The following is a 13352-nucleotide window of genomic DNA, read 5'->3' as shown; positions in this document are numbered from 1 at the left end:
AAGACCTTAGGCACGGGATCGATGTTAGATCACAAATATTTATATTAGTAGTGCATTTGACACGAATCTTGAGATCTTAGGCTCTGATACCATATTAGACGGATGTGATAGCCAATTTAACCAAAAGTTCACACTATTGAAAAGGGTTGGGCAACATATTTTAACAATTGATAATTCGACAAAGTTTGCTTCAGTATAACCCCTTCCCCTAAACTCAAACACATGAAGAACTGAGATCATTCCGTACCGTAAAGAACAATCTCGGCTACGGGCAGTGCAAGACAAACTATACGATCAGCTGATTAAGTTCTCAACGGCAACGCCGCAACGGAAAAGCACCCATGTTCTGGTGCATGCCCTAGAAACCATGATGGTCCAAACAGCACAACTTCCGTCAATCTCAGGCTACCAAAGTGCACTATACTGGAATATGTTCCAATCTGGCTAGGGCTAAGCAGGGGACAAGGCGATTAATACCCACAACCTAACTGCGCATCGCAACTAAGCAGCCGTCATCATGGTGTTTCTTCATGTCCCAGCTTAGCGTCGCTACGCTAATTAATCAAGTCACCACCTACCAAATCATCTCATCACCCGCTTATCGCCATTCAGCCTAGCTGTGCAGCTCGTCCCCAGCGGCACAGTCCGCCGACCCCGACACCGCCGCTCTCCGGCTGATCGTTCCACGTGGCACGTCTCGCGAACCGGGCGGCGCTCCCCAGCTCACCGCCGGCTGGCCGTGCTCCCATGCATGCGACGATGTCTCGCCGTCTCGGATGCCGTCGCGCGCTAGAGGCTTCCTTTGCGGTTGTGTGCAGCTGTGATGCGTTGGTCGCTATGCGGCGCACTGTAACTGTAGTAGAGTGGCAGGAGCAGGTGATGGACATCGATCGATCGTATACAGTAGTGCTATACCGGTGATCCTAGGGTGCGTGATTGGCCTCGGTGGCGCGACGCTCGTCACAGGATTCGTTTACGTGCTGCCGGCACCAGGGTGCGGCCATCGGTCGACGGATCAGGTCCGAGGGATGGAGCTGGCTCGGCAGCTTGCAGAGACGTTGGAAAAGGCACAGGATCCATGCGAGTGGAACAGGCCATGTGGAGCCGATATAAACAATGAGTCAATGATGATAAGATCGAGAGGGTCGAGGAGCTAGTTGGCGATCCAACAGAATTTCTGGTATTAGTGCGGCCGGCGGATAGTCAGATGGGCTGCAATCTCCGCTTTTGGGATTGATTGCTCCTAGATGCTTAGGATCGAGGATAGCTAGCACTGCTTCCTATATATTTTTCTTAAATTTGACCTTTTGTTTTTGATTTTCAGTCGCCATACACAAGCATGGTAAGCTAGGTGCTGATCTCTTGAGTGGCTCTATGCAAAACGAGCTCATGGCTTCATGTAGGCACCGAGATGAACTACATTTCCAAACGGAAGCAACGACTGGATAATTCCGTACTAGTGTTCAATCAAGACTTTTATCATGGACGTCCTTCCGTCTCACTTTGGTGTATGGTCCGACGGCGAGTAGCCGCAAAAATATATTTTATGCTAAGTTAATTACGCAGAAACCAGCCCCGGGAACCAAATGGATGGCCAACGACGACTTCAATCAAACGAAACGTGATAGGGACAAGAACAAGCGCACCTTCAACCAAAGGTGAGTCACCCGCTTCTAGGACACGCATCAAGCTTGCGAGCTTAACGAGATCCAGTTGCAAAACCTGCGCTTCACTTGGAGTAATGAGAGGCTAAACCCCACTCTTAGCAAGCTAGCTTGATGGAGATTTTTGCAACCGCGACTGCGACATTGTCGCAGCGATCACATACTTCGCGCTTGCTCATCTTCCCCCTCGGACCATGCCCTCGCCTTCTTGGTAGCGCCCGAGGCCCCAAGAATCCCCACTCCTTCAGGGTTGAAAGAACCCCACTCCTGTCGACGCTCCACACACACATCACGAGCCTTTCCAAATCCTCTACTTCAAGCTCAAGAAAGTGGCTAAGCATCTTCAAAATTGCAGACAATTCTTCACCTCCAATGCCAAAGTCCATCTTCATATGGCTCTCGAGAAAGCCTTTTGCCCCTCGCACCAGAGTGAAGTGATATAATGAAAAACTCAAGAGGCGAGTCATTAGTCTTGCGGTGCTTGAGAGATCGTGGAAAATACAATGTGCTCACATGACATGGTTAACTTCAAAGCAGGAGATGAAAATATGAAGATTAACGAATAACTTCATCTTCAAAATGAAGATCGTTCGGTGGATCAACAATCACAAGGACATCCAAGCCATCCACTCCCACTTCTAGTGGGTTTAAAGAAGGGACAACATCGTCCCCACTTGGGACAACGTGAACCTCCCCACTTGCTGACCTTTCTAGCTTGATGTTGAATTCACCGACAATGAGGTGCGTTATGCAATCAAAGAGTTGCCTTCTGACAAAGTGTAAGGTCCGGATGGGTCCACTGAAATGCTCTTCAAATCTTGTGGAGTATTATCAAGCATGATTTTTTGAAGCGAAGCAAAAGCATTGCATTTTATATTGATAAATAAGGAGCAAACATAGAGGCCTAGACCAACTGAAAAAGAAAAAAAAACATAATTATGTCGTTATTTCTGTAGGGGGATGACACCCGGTAGATCAAGATTGGGCTTACTTAGCCGGCCTAAGGCAAGTATGCCAGATTATGAAGGTATGCCGGAGTACATCATAATGGTAAAATGAGTGTTGACCGGATTAAAGGTCAACCGGCTTGAAGTAGGCCTGAATACTTATGCCGGCATGAGAAGTATGCCCGCATGAACTAACCCAGTATAAGAGATTTGTATGTAACTTTGGTGTGCATGTCAAAGGATGAGATACCGGCATACTTTGTGGGTGCCGGCATAGGGGTCCGGCATAGGACCAACGGTCATATGCCTGCCCCCAATGGTCCACGCACAGGTCACATTGCTACAATCACGCGAGGCCATCATCATTGTGCGCACATCGCAATGTTCCAAGCATGTCACGCCATACCGCTGACATGATGTACAGTGGTCAGCGGCATGGCAAAATGCCAAGTCACGTCAAAGTGTACTGGTTACAAGATGGAGGCTTCCCTAGTATGACAAAGCATAGACTTAGATCCACAAAAGGTGGCTTTATCCCATGCTAGGGTTTCCAAATTGTAACCTGCTTCCCCACTATATAAGGAGAGGCAGGGCTCCCTTGCACGAGACGACTCTCATACTCTCATTCTCCCCCATAGGGCTAGAATTTCATCTTCTACCTCTCGATACACAGCTCGAGGAGCGCCATTGTTGTGGGGTTTCCACCTCGATCATATATACAACTCAAACAAGTAGGAGTAGGGGTTTACCTCCTCTTGAGGGCCCTGAACCTGGGTAGATCCTTGTGTGTTTCTCCTTCATCTCCCCTCCTCCGGATCCTCCGGTGCACATTGGCCCCAACTTAAGCCTACCTATGGCATCTGTCTGTTCACCACAAAGACAATGCCCAAGAAGGCTATACACCGGTATGTGAAAAATCCCAAGAAGGCAAAATGTCCAACTTGCCCAAGTCGGCGAAACATTATAGGTTCACATGAGCCAAACAAGGACACGAAAGACAAATCCGGTGAGGAAACCAAGAGAACTAGGAATGTAGCTCTTCTCTGCCCCTTCCACTCGTGAGGACAAACTTGTAGGTGTTTCTACACCCTTTTTCATATGATCTAATAAATGAAAAGTATGTCGGCATCCCGAAAGAAACTTGGGGACTGCCTTTGTCATGATGTTTGCATGTTTTCCGGCTTTATTTTGTTTATGTCGGTTGGTTCAACTTAAATTTTCTATGTCGGGTTTAGTACTGTATTATCAAAGGTCCACTCTTCAACTTAGCTGATGTTCGCAACCCGACTTCATGGCAAGCAAGAGCAAAATATAGAGATTGATAATCACAAGAAAAACGGCTAAGGAAAAGAGAACCAAACGAACTGAGATAAAAGTGTTTCACTAACCCCGACTATGTGGGTTTTCTACCAGTTTTTATGGCTAACTCAAAACTCTTCCTCAAAGTTCAAATATTGTATGCTTAGCCTAGTGGGGTTGGAACTCGCACGTCGAATGCCTAAAAAGGTAGAAATTGAGCCAAGGTTACGAAACTGAGTGAACGTGAAAATGAACTCGGGGATTGAGCCCAGAGTTAACAAGCATTAAAAGTTAACAAGCTTAAAAGTGTGCATCAAAACCAAAAGAACTTAAATTGTAAGTTACATGTGCACCTGACATTTCGGGGTTTTAACAAACTAGTTTTGTGAGATAAGGAAAACCTGATCAAATGGTGACGGTTTCGGGCACGAAGCAGTGGCCGACGTTGAAGGATCTATTGGTGCGTAATTCTAGGAGGGAGTTTCCTCGAGGAGGAGCTCCTCGTTGACATCTTCTTTACTGCTGCCATCTTCGGCATCCTCTTCACCCGCGGCTTCATCATCGTGTGGTCCTCCTTCCTCTTCCGGTGGCTCAGTGTCATTCGAATCCTGGATGAACTCATGAACTGGGCATACTGAGCTATCTCATAAGCCCTAGATTGGCGTTTCTTGATCACCGCCTCGTCCGAAAGAACCGATGACCTGGACCTCAGGGTGGCAAGTGCATCAAGGTCGAGAGTTTTATACCAGTAGGTGGAAAACTTCAGAGCAGTGTTAGCTCCGGCCCAACCCGAGGATGCCCGCCAGTCATCGAGCTGCACATTCGCAACCCTCATCCAATCACACAGATCGTTGATGCTCGTCGGTTTCGCTTCTCCGGGATACAAAGCCTTGAAAGCCTGAATAGCCGCCAATGGAAAATCAATGCCAAGTACTTTCATATGGGAAACCCGGGCGGACATCGCAACCATATGATCTTCCATGATGCTCTAGCATGGCTCCTGAGGACCGGTAAGGTCTTTCCGGGCTTCATTAACAAACATTTATTGCCAGCCACTCCTGCGATTCAGGGAAGACATATGAAACAACAAATCAAGAAAATTTGAGTAAGCTTAAGCCCCGTACAAAAAGTCAAAGTTAGAAGAGAAAGTATGTCGGTGATGGATTTTAACTCACATTCCATCTTGTGGTTCAGCAGGTTAGCAACATCTCTCCAGTCATCCATCTTGGCTTTCAGAGCCTCAACTTGCATATTCTGAAGTTCTTTAAGCCGCTTTTCTGTGCTGCTCAACTCATTTAGCCTTTGGATACCGGTTTCAAAACTCTTGATCATTTCATTAACCGCTTGAGCATTTTGGCCCTCATAATCCTCCTTCGCTTTGGAAGCTCACTCTTGAAAGATTTGGTGATCCCGGAAGTCTCAGTCTCATGCGGGCTTTTCAGTCCTTCAATTTCCTTCTTCAGCTGGACCACTTCATCCTTTTCCTGCTGAAGCTCGTTGGTGTGCACTTGCTTCAGTAGATTCAGGTGAGCTTCAATGTTTCCTTTCTCGCCTACCGAGATAAAAAGTTACCAAATTATAAAATGAACAAGTGCAAACACAAAGCAGAGAAGAAATGGTACCTTGGATGGCACTGACTCGCCCCTGAGGTTCCTTGAGCTGTGCTGGATCTTGAGCCTGAGCTGAAAACCAGCATAAAAAGAATATGTCGGTAAAGAAAATATATGTTTGTCGCGTACCGAAGCAGAAGAGAATAAAAAGAGCAAGTGTACCGGCATAAAAGTTATGCCGGCAGAGAATTATGTCAGGAGGGTTTACCTTTGGCTTTCAGGTACTCGCCAAGCATCTCCTTGTGCGTGTTAGATAAATCCCGGTGCTCCCATAGAAAATTCTGGTAAAGCTCCTTTCGGGTGTTAATGCAATGTTGTTGAGAAAATCATGAGCATAAGTATAGATTCAAAGTTTCAGTCCCGGGCTAAAATGTTTGTTTAACCTGAAACTCGGGGAATATGGTTTGAATCGGGATTTTCAAGCTAAAACTTGCTCGTTTAACCCAAAACTCGGGGAAGAATATGATTTGAAGCCGGGATTTCGAGTTAAAAGTTCCTCGTTTAACCCGAAACTCGGGGAATATGGTTTGAAGTTCATAGTTTCAAGCTACACAATGCTTGTCTAACTCAAAACTCGGGGAATATGGAATGATATATTTATAAGCAAAGTTTCGAGCTAAGTGATGCTCACTTAACCCGAAACTCGGAGAATATGCAGGTGATATGTCATAAAATTTAAATGTTGTAAGTTTCGGGCCAAGCGCTACTCGCTTAACCCAAAACTCAGGGAATGTGGGAGGTTATATATTTCAAAAGGAAATTGCAAGGATAAGAAGATTTTATTACCACAACTGCTTTGTTGAGGTCATACCAAGCCTTTGTCGGTTCACTGCATGCACCGTTTCATCTTCAGCAGATCCTGCTCAAGAGGCATATGGCTAGCAGTATCCAGGATAGGTTCCCGGGCTTCGTTCAGGCCTGAAGTGATTTTGCCCATGTCGGCCTCATTCCACTCATCGGCATTATGCTCCAAGGAGCCTAGGTTGTGCCCACTCCGGGTGTGCACCACTACTTGGGCAAAGCGTGAAGCCGTTTTCCTTGAGATCAAAGAAGCGGCTCGGCCGGTGTTCAGAGCTAACTCCTTGCTCTGGCCCTCAGCGCTGGGTGCTTTGCCGGTTTTGCTGCGGGATGTGATTTTCTTAGTTTTCGGCACTGGACCCCAGACTGTAGTTTGCTGTTGTGGCACCGGATCTGAAGCAGTTTTTGGCTCTGGCGGAGGTGTTAGTACCGTCGAAGTTGCAGGTGTTGGTGTCACCAGTTTGGATGGTACAGACTTTTCTGGTGCCAGACTTTGTGTTTCTGGTGGAGGTGTTGTTTGAGCGGTGGATTCCATGGCAGGAGGAATAACTTCAGTGCCGACGCCCATAGTGATGTGGGCATTACCCTTCGGGTAACTAATATTGCACTACCTCTTGCGGCCCAACCAGGGGCCCATGAAGGCACTCGATGGCCAGGTGGGCCGCTACGTCGGTTCCAAAGAAGAATTCTTGAAGACCAAGACAAGGAGATGAAGAATGCAAGAAAGTTTAGAACTATGACTCTTTGTAACCTAGTCGTACCCGGACAGACCTCTCGAGACCTGGCTCCCAATATAAGGGCCAGGAGAGAGGTTGCCGATGACACACACAATCTTAGCAATCGTAGCCGCCGCAAGTCTAGAGCTAGGTCCCTGCAGAACTTAGTCTCTCGACGAGATCATAGCCGAAACCTTCGGCACCCCATTGTAACCCGATATTTTCATAATCAAGATCAGACAGGCAGGACGTAATGGTTTTACCTCATCGAGGGCCCCGAACCTGGGTAAATCGCTCTCCCCGCTTGTTTGTTAACCGATGTCTCGTGTCAGCCTACATGATTCCATCTACCCTAAGCCCCATACGGAGGGCATTGCCGAGGAGTACCCTCGACAATTGGCGCCGTCTGTGGGAAACCTGTTGGCACAAGATCTGTCATCGGCAATTCGGCCATGTCATCGGCAGCTTCATCGACCCCGTCGGCGTCACCACCGGCACCTTCATCGCCAAGCTCAGGGAGTTCGATTCGATTCGGCTCCTTCGAGTTCACACCGCACAGCGACTCAACCCGTTCAACTTTTTCGGATCTACAAGGAGGCTTGGGCATGACGTTCGGAAGTGTCCATTGCAACGTTAACGCGGAAGGGGTCCTTCGGCTGATCGAGCCGTTTGTCCCCAGGTCAGCAAGGAAACCGTCACCATCGGCTGCAGGATCGATCGTGTCATCATCAATCGATCTATCAGCTGGTCTAACAGACTCGACGAATTCGTCTCCACCATCGACCCCTCGGTCGGTATCCTCGATGTCGGTTAGATCCGATGACTCCATATCATCCGATATGACCTCGTATTACTGCTTGAATTGCGACACCAGACACGGATTGGGATCGAGCGATACACCGTTCATCTGTAGCGCCAGATATTCGTCGGGAGAGGAAAGTATCGACAGCGCCGTCAGGATGACCACCTGGAGGACAGCGCGTCACCAAGTTTATGCTACTCTCAACGCAGGAAATGCGGGGAACGGAGGGGAAGAAGGAGATCGCACCCCCCGCTCCGGCAGACGGCGTAACTCTGAAAACAGCGCCAGCAACGACGATAGCGATTACACCATCGCAGAGGAAGAGTGGGAAGCGGCACGGGATGCCATAACCAACAACACGTCACTTCCCGCCGGAACTTCGGTTGGAACCCTCAATGCGTACCGAAGAATCTTGGAGAGGAATCGAGTACGATTATCGAATGAGCAAGCCAATCTCAATCGTCGCATACTCGCAGCAGATCAGTCTAGTGAGCGCCGTAGGGCCTCGCATGGAAGCGCCTCTCGAAGCAGTCATGGTGTAGAAAGGCATCGTTCAAGGTTATCCAGGCTCTCAGAGGATGATGCAAGGGAAATAACTTCAAACCTGTCCAAATCGTTTATGACCACAGATACTGCGGGTATGCTGAGGCCAAAAACCGTCGAAGGGGCTACCGCGAACCTCCCGGCATATTTAATCAACCAGCAACTAGCACCCGAAGGTCCCATGGCCCAAGCTTATCGGGGCGCCTTGGAAAGCCTCACGATCCTAGGAGATAAGCTAGTCCCACGAAAAGAAAGATCTGCGCTCTAAGGTAGCGGTTCAAGGCACCGTTCGAGGGACGCTCGAGATGAAATCACTCAGAGCAGGATCGACAGAGCTAGGCGATGGAGAGCAGCACGGGAAGAGTACGATAGTGATGATTCTGAGGAAAAAGCTAGGAGTATGACGGCGAGATGAGGGGAGCCGATTGTTTAAGTTATAAGATCCGCGAGACAATGCCACCTAAAAGGTTCAAACCTACTCCTACTGACGCCGCCAAATATGATGGGCAACATGAGCCAAGGTCATGGATAGACGATTATTTGCAGACCGTAATCCTACATAAGGGGAACCAAATAGCAGCGATGCAGTGTCTGCAGCTCTATCTAAAGGATTCAGCACGAGCCTGGTTAAGAGGTCTGTGATACGTCTCAAATGTATCTATAATTTCTTATGTTCCATGCTACTTTTATGATGATACTCACATGTTTTATACACATTATATGTCATTATTATGCATTTTCCGGCACTAACCTATTGACGAGATGCCGAAGAGCCAGTTGCTGTTTTCTGCTGTTTTTGGTTTCAGAAATCCTACAAAGGAAATATTCTCGGTATTGGACGAAATCAACGCCCAGGGTCTTATTTTTCCACGAAGCTTCCAGAAGACCGAAGGAGATACGAAGTGGGCGACGAGGCGGCGACACGCCAGGGCGGCGCAGCCCAGGCCCTGGCCGCGCGTCCCTAGCGTGTGGGCCTCTCGTGACGCCCCCGACTCTGCCCTTCCGCCTACTTAAAGCCTTCGTCGCGAATACCCCAGTACCGAGAGCCACGATACGGAAAACCTTCCAGAGATGCCTCCGCCAATCCCATCTCGGGGGATTCAGGAGATCGCCTTCGGCACCCTGCCGGAGAGGGGAATCATCTCCCGGAGGGCTCTTCATCGCCATGATCGCCTCCGGATCGATGTGTGAGTAGTTCACCCCTGGACTATGGGTCCATAGCAGTAGCTAGATGGTTGTCTTCTCCTCATTGTGCTATCATGTTAGATCTTGTGAGCTGCCTATCATGATCAAGATCATCTATTTGTAATGCTACATATTGTGTTTGTTGGGATCCGATGAATATTGAATACTATGTCAAGTTGATTATCAATCTATCATATATGTTGTTTATGTTCTTGCATGCTCTCCTTTGCTAGTAGAGGCTCTGGCCAAGTTGATACTTGTAACTCCAAGAGGGAGTATTTATGCTCGATAGTGGGTTCATGCCTCCATTGAATCTGGGACAGTGACGAAAAGTTCTAAGGTTGTGGATGTGCTCGTTGCCACTAGGGATAAAACATCGATGCTCTGTCTAAGGATATTTGTGTTGATTACATTACGCACCATACTTAATGCAATTGTCCGTTGTTTGCAACTTAATACTGGAAGGGGTTCGGATGATAACCTGAAGGTGGACTTTTTAGGCATAGATGCATGCTGGATAGCGGTCTATGTACTTTGTCGTAATGCCCAGATTAAATCTCATAGTACTCATCATTATATATGTATGTGCATTGTTATGCCTTCTTTATTTGTCAATTGACCAACTGTAATTTGTTCACCCAACATCTATTTATCTTATGGGAGAGACACCACTAGTGAACTGTGGACCCCGGTCCATTCTTTACATCTGAAATACAATCTACTGCAATTGTTCTTTACTGTTCTTCGCAAACAACCATCATCATCCACACTATACATATAATCCTTTGTTTACAGCAAGCCGGTGAGATTGACAACCTCACTGTTACGTTGGGGCAAAGTACTTTGATTGTGTTGTGCAGGTTCCACGTTGGCGCCGGAATCCCTGGTGTTGCGCCGCACTACACTCCGCCACCAACAACCTTCACGTGTTCCTTGACTCCTACTGGTTCGATAACCTTGGTTTCATACTGAGGGAAAACTCGCTGCTGTACGCATCACACCTTCCTCTTGGGGTTCCCAACGGACGTGTGTTAACTACTACCACGCCAACAACAAGGATTTTTCTGGCGCCGTTGCCGGGGAGATCAAGACACGCTGCAAGGGGAGTCTCCCACATCCAATCTCTTTACTTTGTTTTTGTCTTGCTTTGCTTTATTTTATTTACTGCTTTGTTTGCTCTTATATCAAAAATACAAAAAAATTAGTTGCTAGCTTTACTTTATTTACTGTCTTGTTCTCTATATTAAAAACACAAAAAATTAGTTACTTGCATTTACTTTATTTAGTTTGCTTTATTTACTACTACTAAAATGGGTACTGTTGAGAATACTAAGTTGTGTGACTTCACTAGCACAAATAATAATGATTTCCTATGCACACCTATTGCTCCACCTGCTACTACAGCAGAATTCTTTGAAATTAAACCCGCTTTACTAAATCTTGTTATGAGAGAGCAATTTTCTGGTGTTAGTTCTGATGATGCTCCTGCCCATCTTAATAATTTTGTTGAACTATGTGAAATGCAAAAGTATAAGGATGTAGATGGTGACATTATAAAATTAAAATTGTTTCCTTTCTCTTTAAGAGGAAGAGCTAAAGATTGGTTGTTATCTCTACCTAGAAATAGTATTGATTCATGGACTAAATGTAAGGATGCTTTTATTGGTAGATATTATCCTCCCACTAAAATTATATCTTTGAGAAGTAGCATAATGAATTTTAAGCAATTAGATAATGAACATGTTGCTCAAGCATGGGAGAGAATGAAATCTTTGGTGAAGAATTGCCCTACCCATGGACTAACTACTTGGATGATCATCCAAACCTTCTATGCAGGATTGAATTTTTCTTCGCGGAACCTATTGGATTCAGCTGCTGGAGGTACCTTTATGTCCATCACTTTGGGGGCGGCAACAAAGCTTCTTGATGATATGATGACAAATTACTCTGAATGGCACACTGGAAAGAGCTCCACAAGGTAAGAAGGTAAATTCCGTTGAAGAAACCTCCTCCTTGAGTGATAAGATTGATGCTATTATGTCTATGCTTGTGAATGGTAGATCTAATGTTGATCCTAATAATGTTCCTTTAGCTTCATTGGTTGCCCAAGAATAACATGTTGATGTGAATTTCATTAAAAGTAATAATTTCAACAACAATGCTTATAGGAATAATTCTGGTAACAACTATAGGCCATATCCTTCTGCTAATGGTAATGGTTATGGTAATTCTTATGGTAATTCTTACAAAAATAATAGGAGTGTACCCCTGGTCTTGAAGCTATGCTTAAAGAATTTATTAGTACACAAACTGCTTTTAACAAATCTGTTGAGGAAAAGCTTGATAAAATTGATATTCTTGCTTCTAAGGTTGATAGACTTGCCTCTGATGTTGATCTTTAAAAAAAGAAAGTTATGCCTAATAAGGATAATGATAATAAAATTGTTACTACAGCAAACGCCATCCAAGTTCGAATTAATGAGAATATTAGATTGATGGCTCAATTGCATGCTAGGTGGGAAAGAGAAGAAAACGAAAAACTTGCTAAAGAGAATAATGTAGCTAAAGTTTGGACTATTACCACCACTAGTAATGATAATGCTTCACATGTTGCTACACCCCCTACTATCAATGGGAAAATAATTGGTGTTGGCAATGTTTTTACTCTAGTGCAAAGCGTGCAAAATTGCCTGAAACTGCTGAAATTGCTAAAAGTGCTGAAACTGTTTGTGATAAAACTGCTGAAATTTTTCAAAATGTTGGGGACAATGATCCCATTGCTGTAGATCATAATGGTTTAGATTTTGCTGATTGTCACATATCTGAAGTTATAAAGTTCTTACAAAAACTTTCTAAAAGTCCCAATGCTAGTGCTATAAATTTGGCCTTTACAAAACATATTACAAATGCTCTCATAAAAGCTAGAGAAGAGAAACTAAAACTTGAAACCTCTATTCCTAGGAAGTTAGAAGATGGTTGGGAGCCCATCATTAAGATGCGGGTCAATGATTTTGATTGTAATGCTTTATGTGATCTTGGTGCAAGTATTTCTGTTATGCCTAAGAAAATCTATGATATGCTTGACTTGCCACCATTGAAAAATTGTTATTTAGATGTTAATCTTGCTGATAATGCTATAAAGAAACCTTTGGGGAGGATTGATAATGTTCGCATTATGTTTAACAATAACCTTGTCCCCGTTAATTTTGTTGTCTTGGATATTGAATGCAATGCATCTTGTCCCATTATATTGGGAAGACCTTTTCTTCGAACTGTTGGTGCTACCATTGATATGAATGAAGGTAATATTAAATATCAATTTCCTCTCAAGAAAGGTATGGAACACTTCCCTAGAAAGAGAATGAAGTTACCTTATGATTCTATTATTAGAACAAATTATGATGTTGATGCTTCATCTCTTGACAATACTTGAATCACACTTTCTGTGCCTAGCTGAAAGGTGTTAAAGAAAAGCGCTTATGGGAGACAACCCATTATTTTACTTCTGCACTTTTATTTTATATTTGAGTCTTGGAAGTTGTTACTACTGTAGCAACCTCTCCTTATATTTATTTTATTGCATTATTGTGCCAAGTAAAGTCTTTGATAGTAAAGTCAATACTAGATTTGGATTACTGCGCAGGAACAGATTTCTTGCTGTCACGAAATTGAGCCGCCCCTGATGTAGAAAATTTAGAAAAATCTGCCAATTTACGTACGTGATCCTCAGATATGTACGCAACTTCATTCAATTTGGGCATTTTCATCTGAGCAAGTCTGGTGCCTCT

This window comes from Lolium rigidum, chromosome 6, assembly GCF_022539505.1.
Source record: "Lolium rigidum isolate FL_2022 chromosome 6, APGP_CSIRO_Lrig_0.1, whole genome shotgun sequence".
NCBI lineage: Eukaryota > Viridiplantae > Streptophyta > Magnoliopsida > Poales > Poaceae > Lolium > Lolium rigidum.
Note: the sequence above shows the minus strand (reverse complement) of the source record.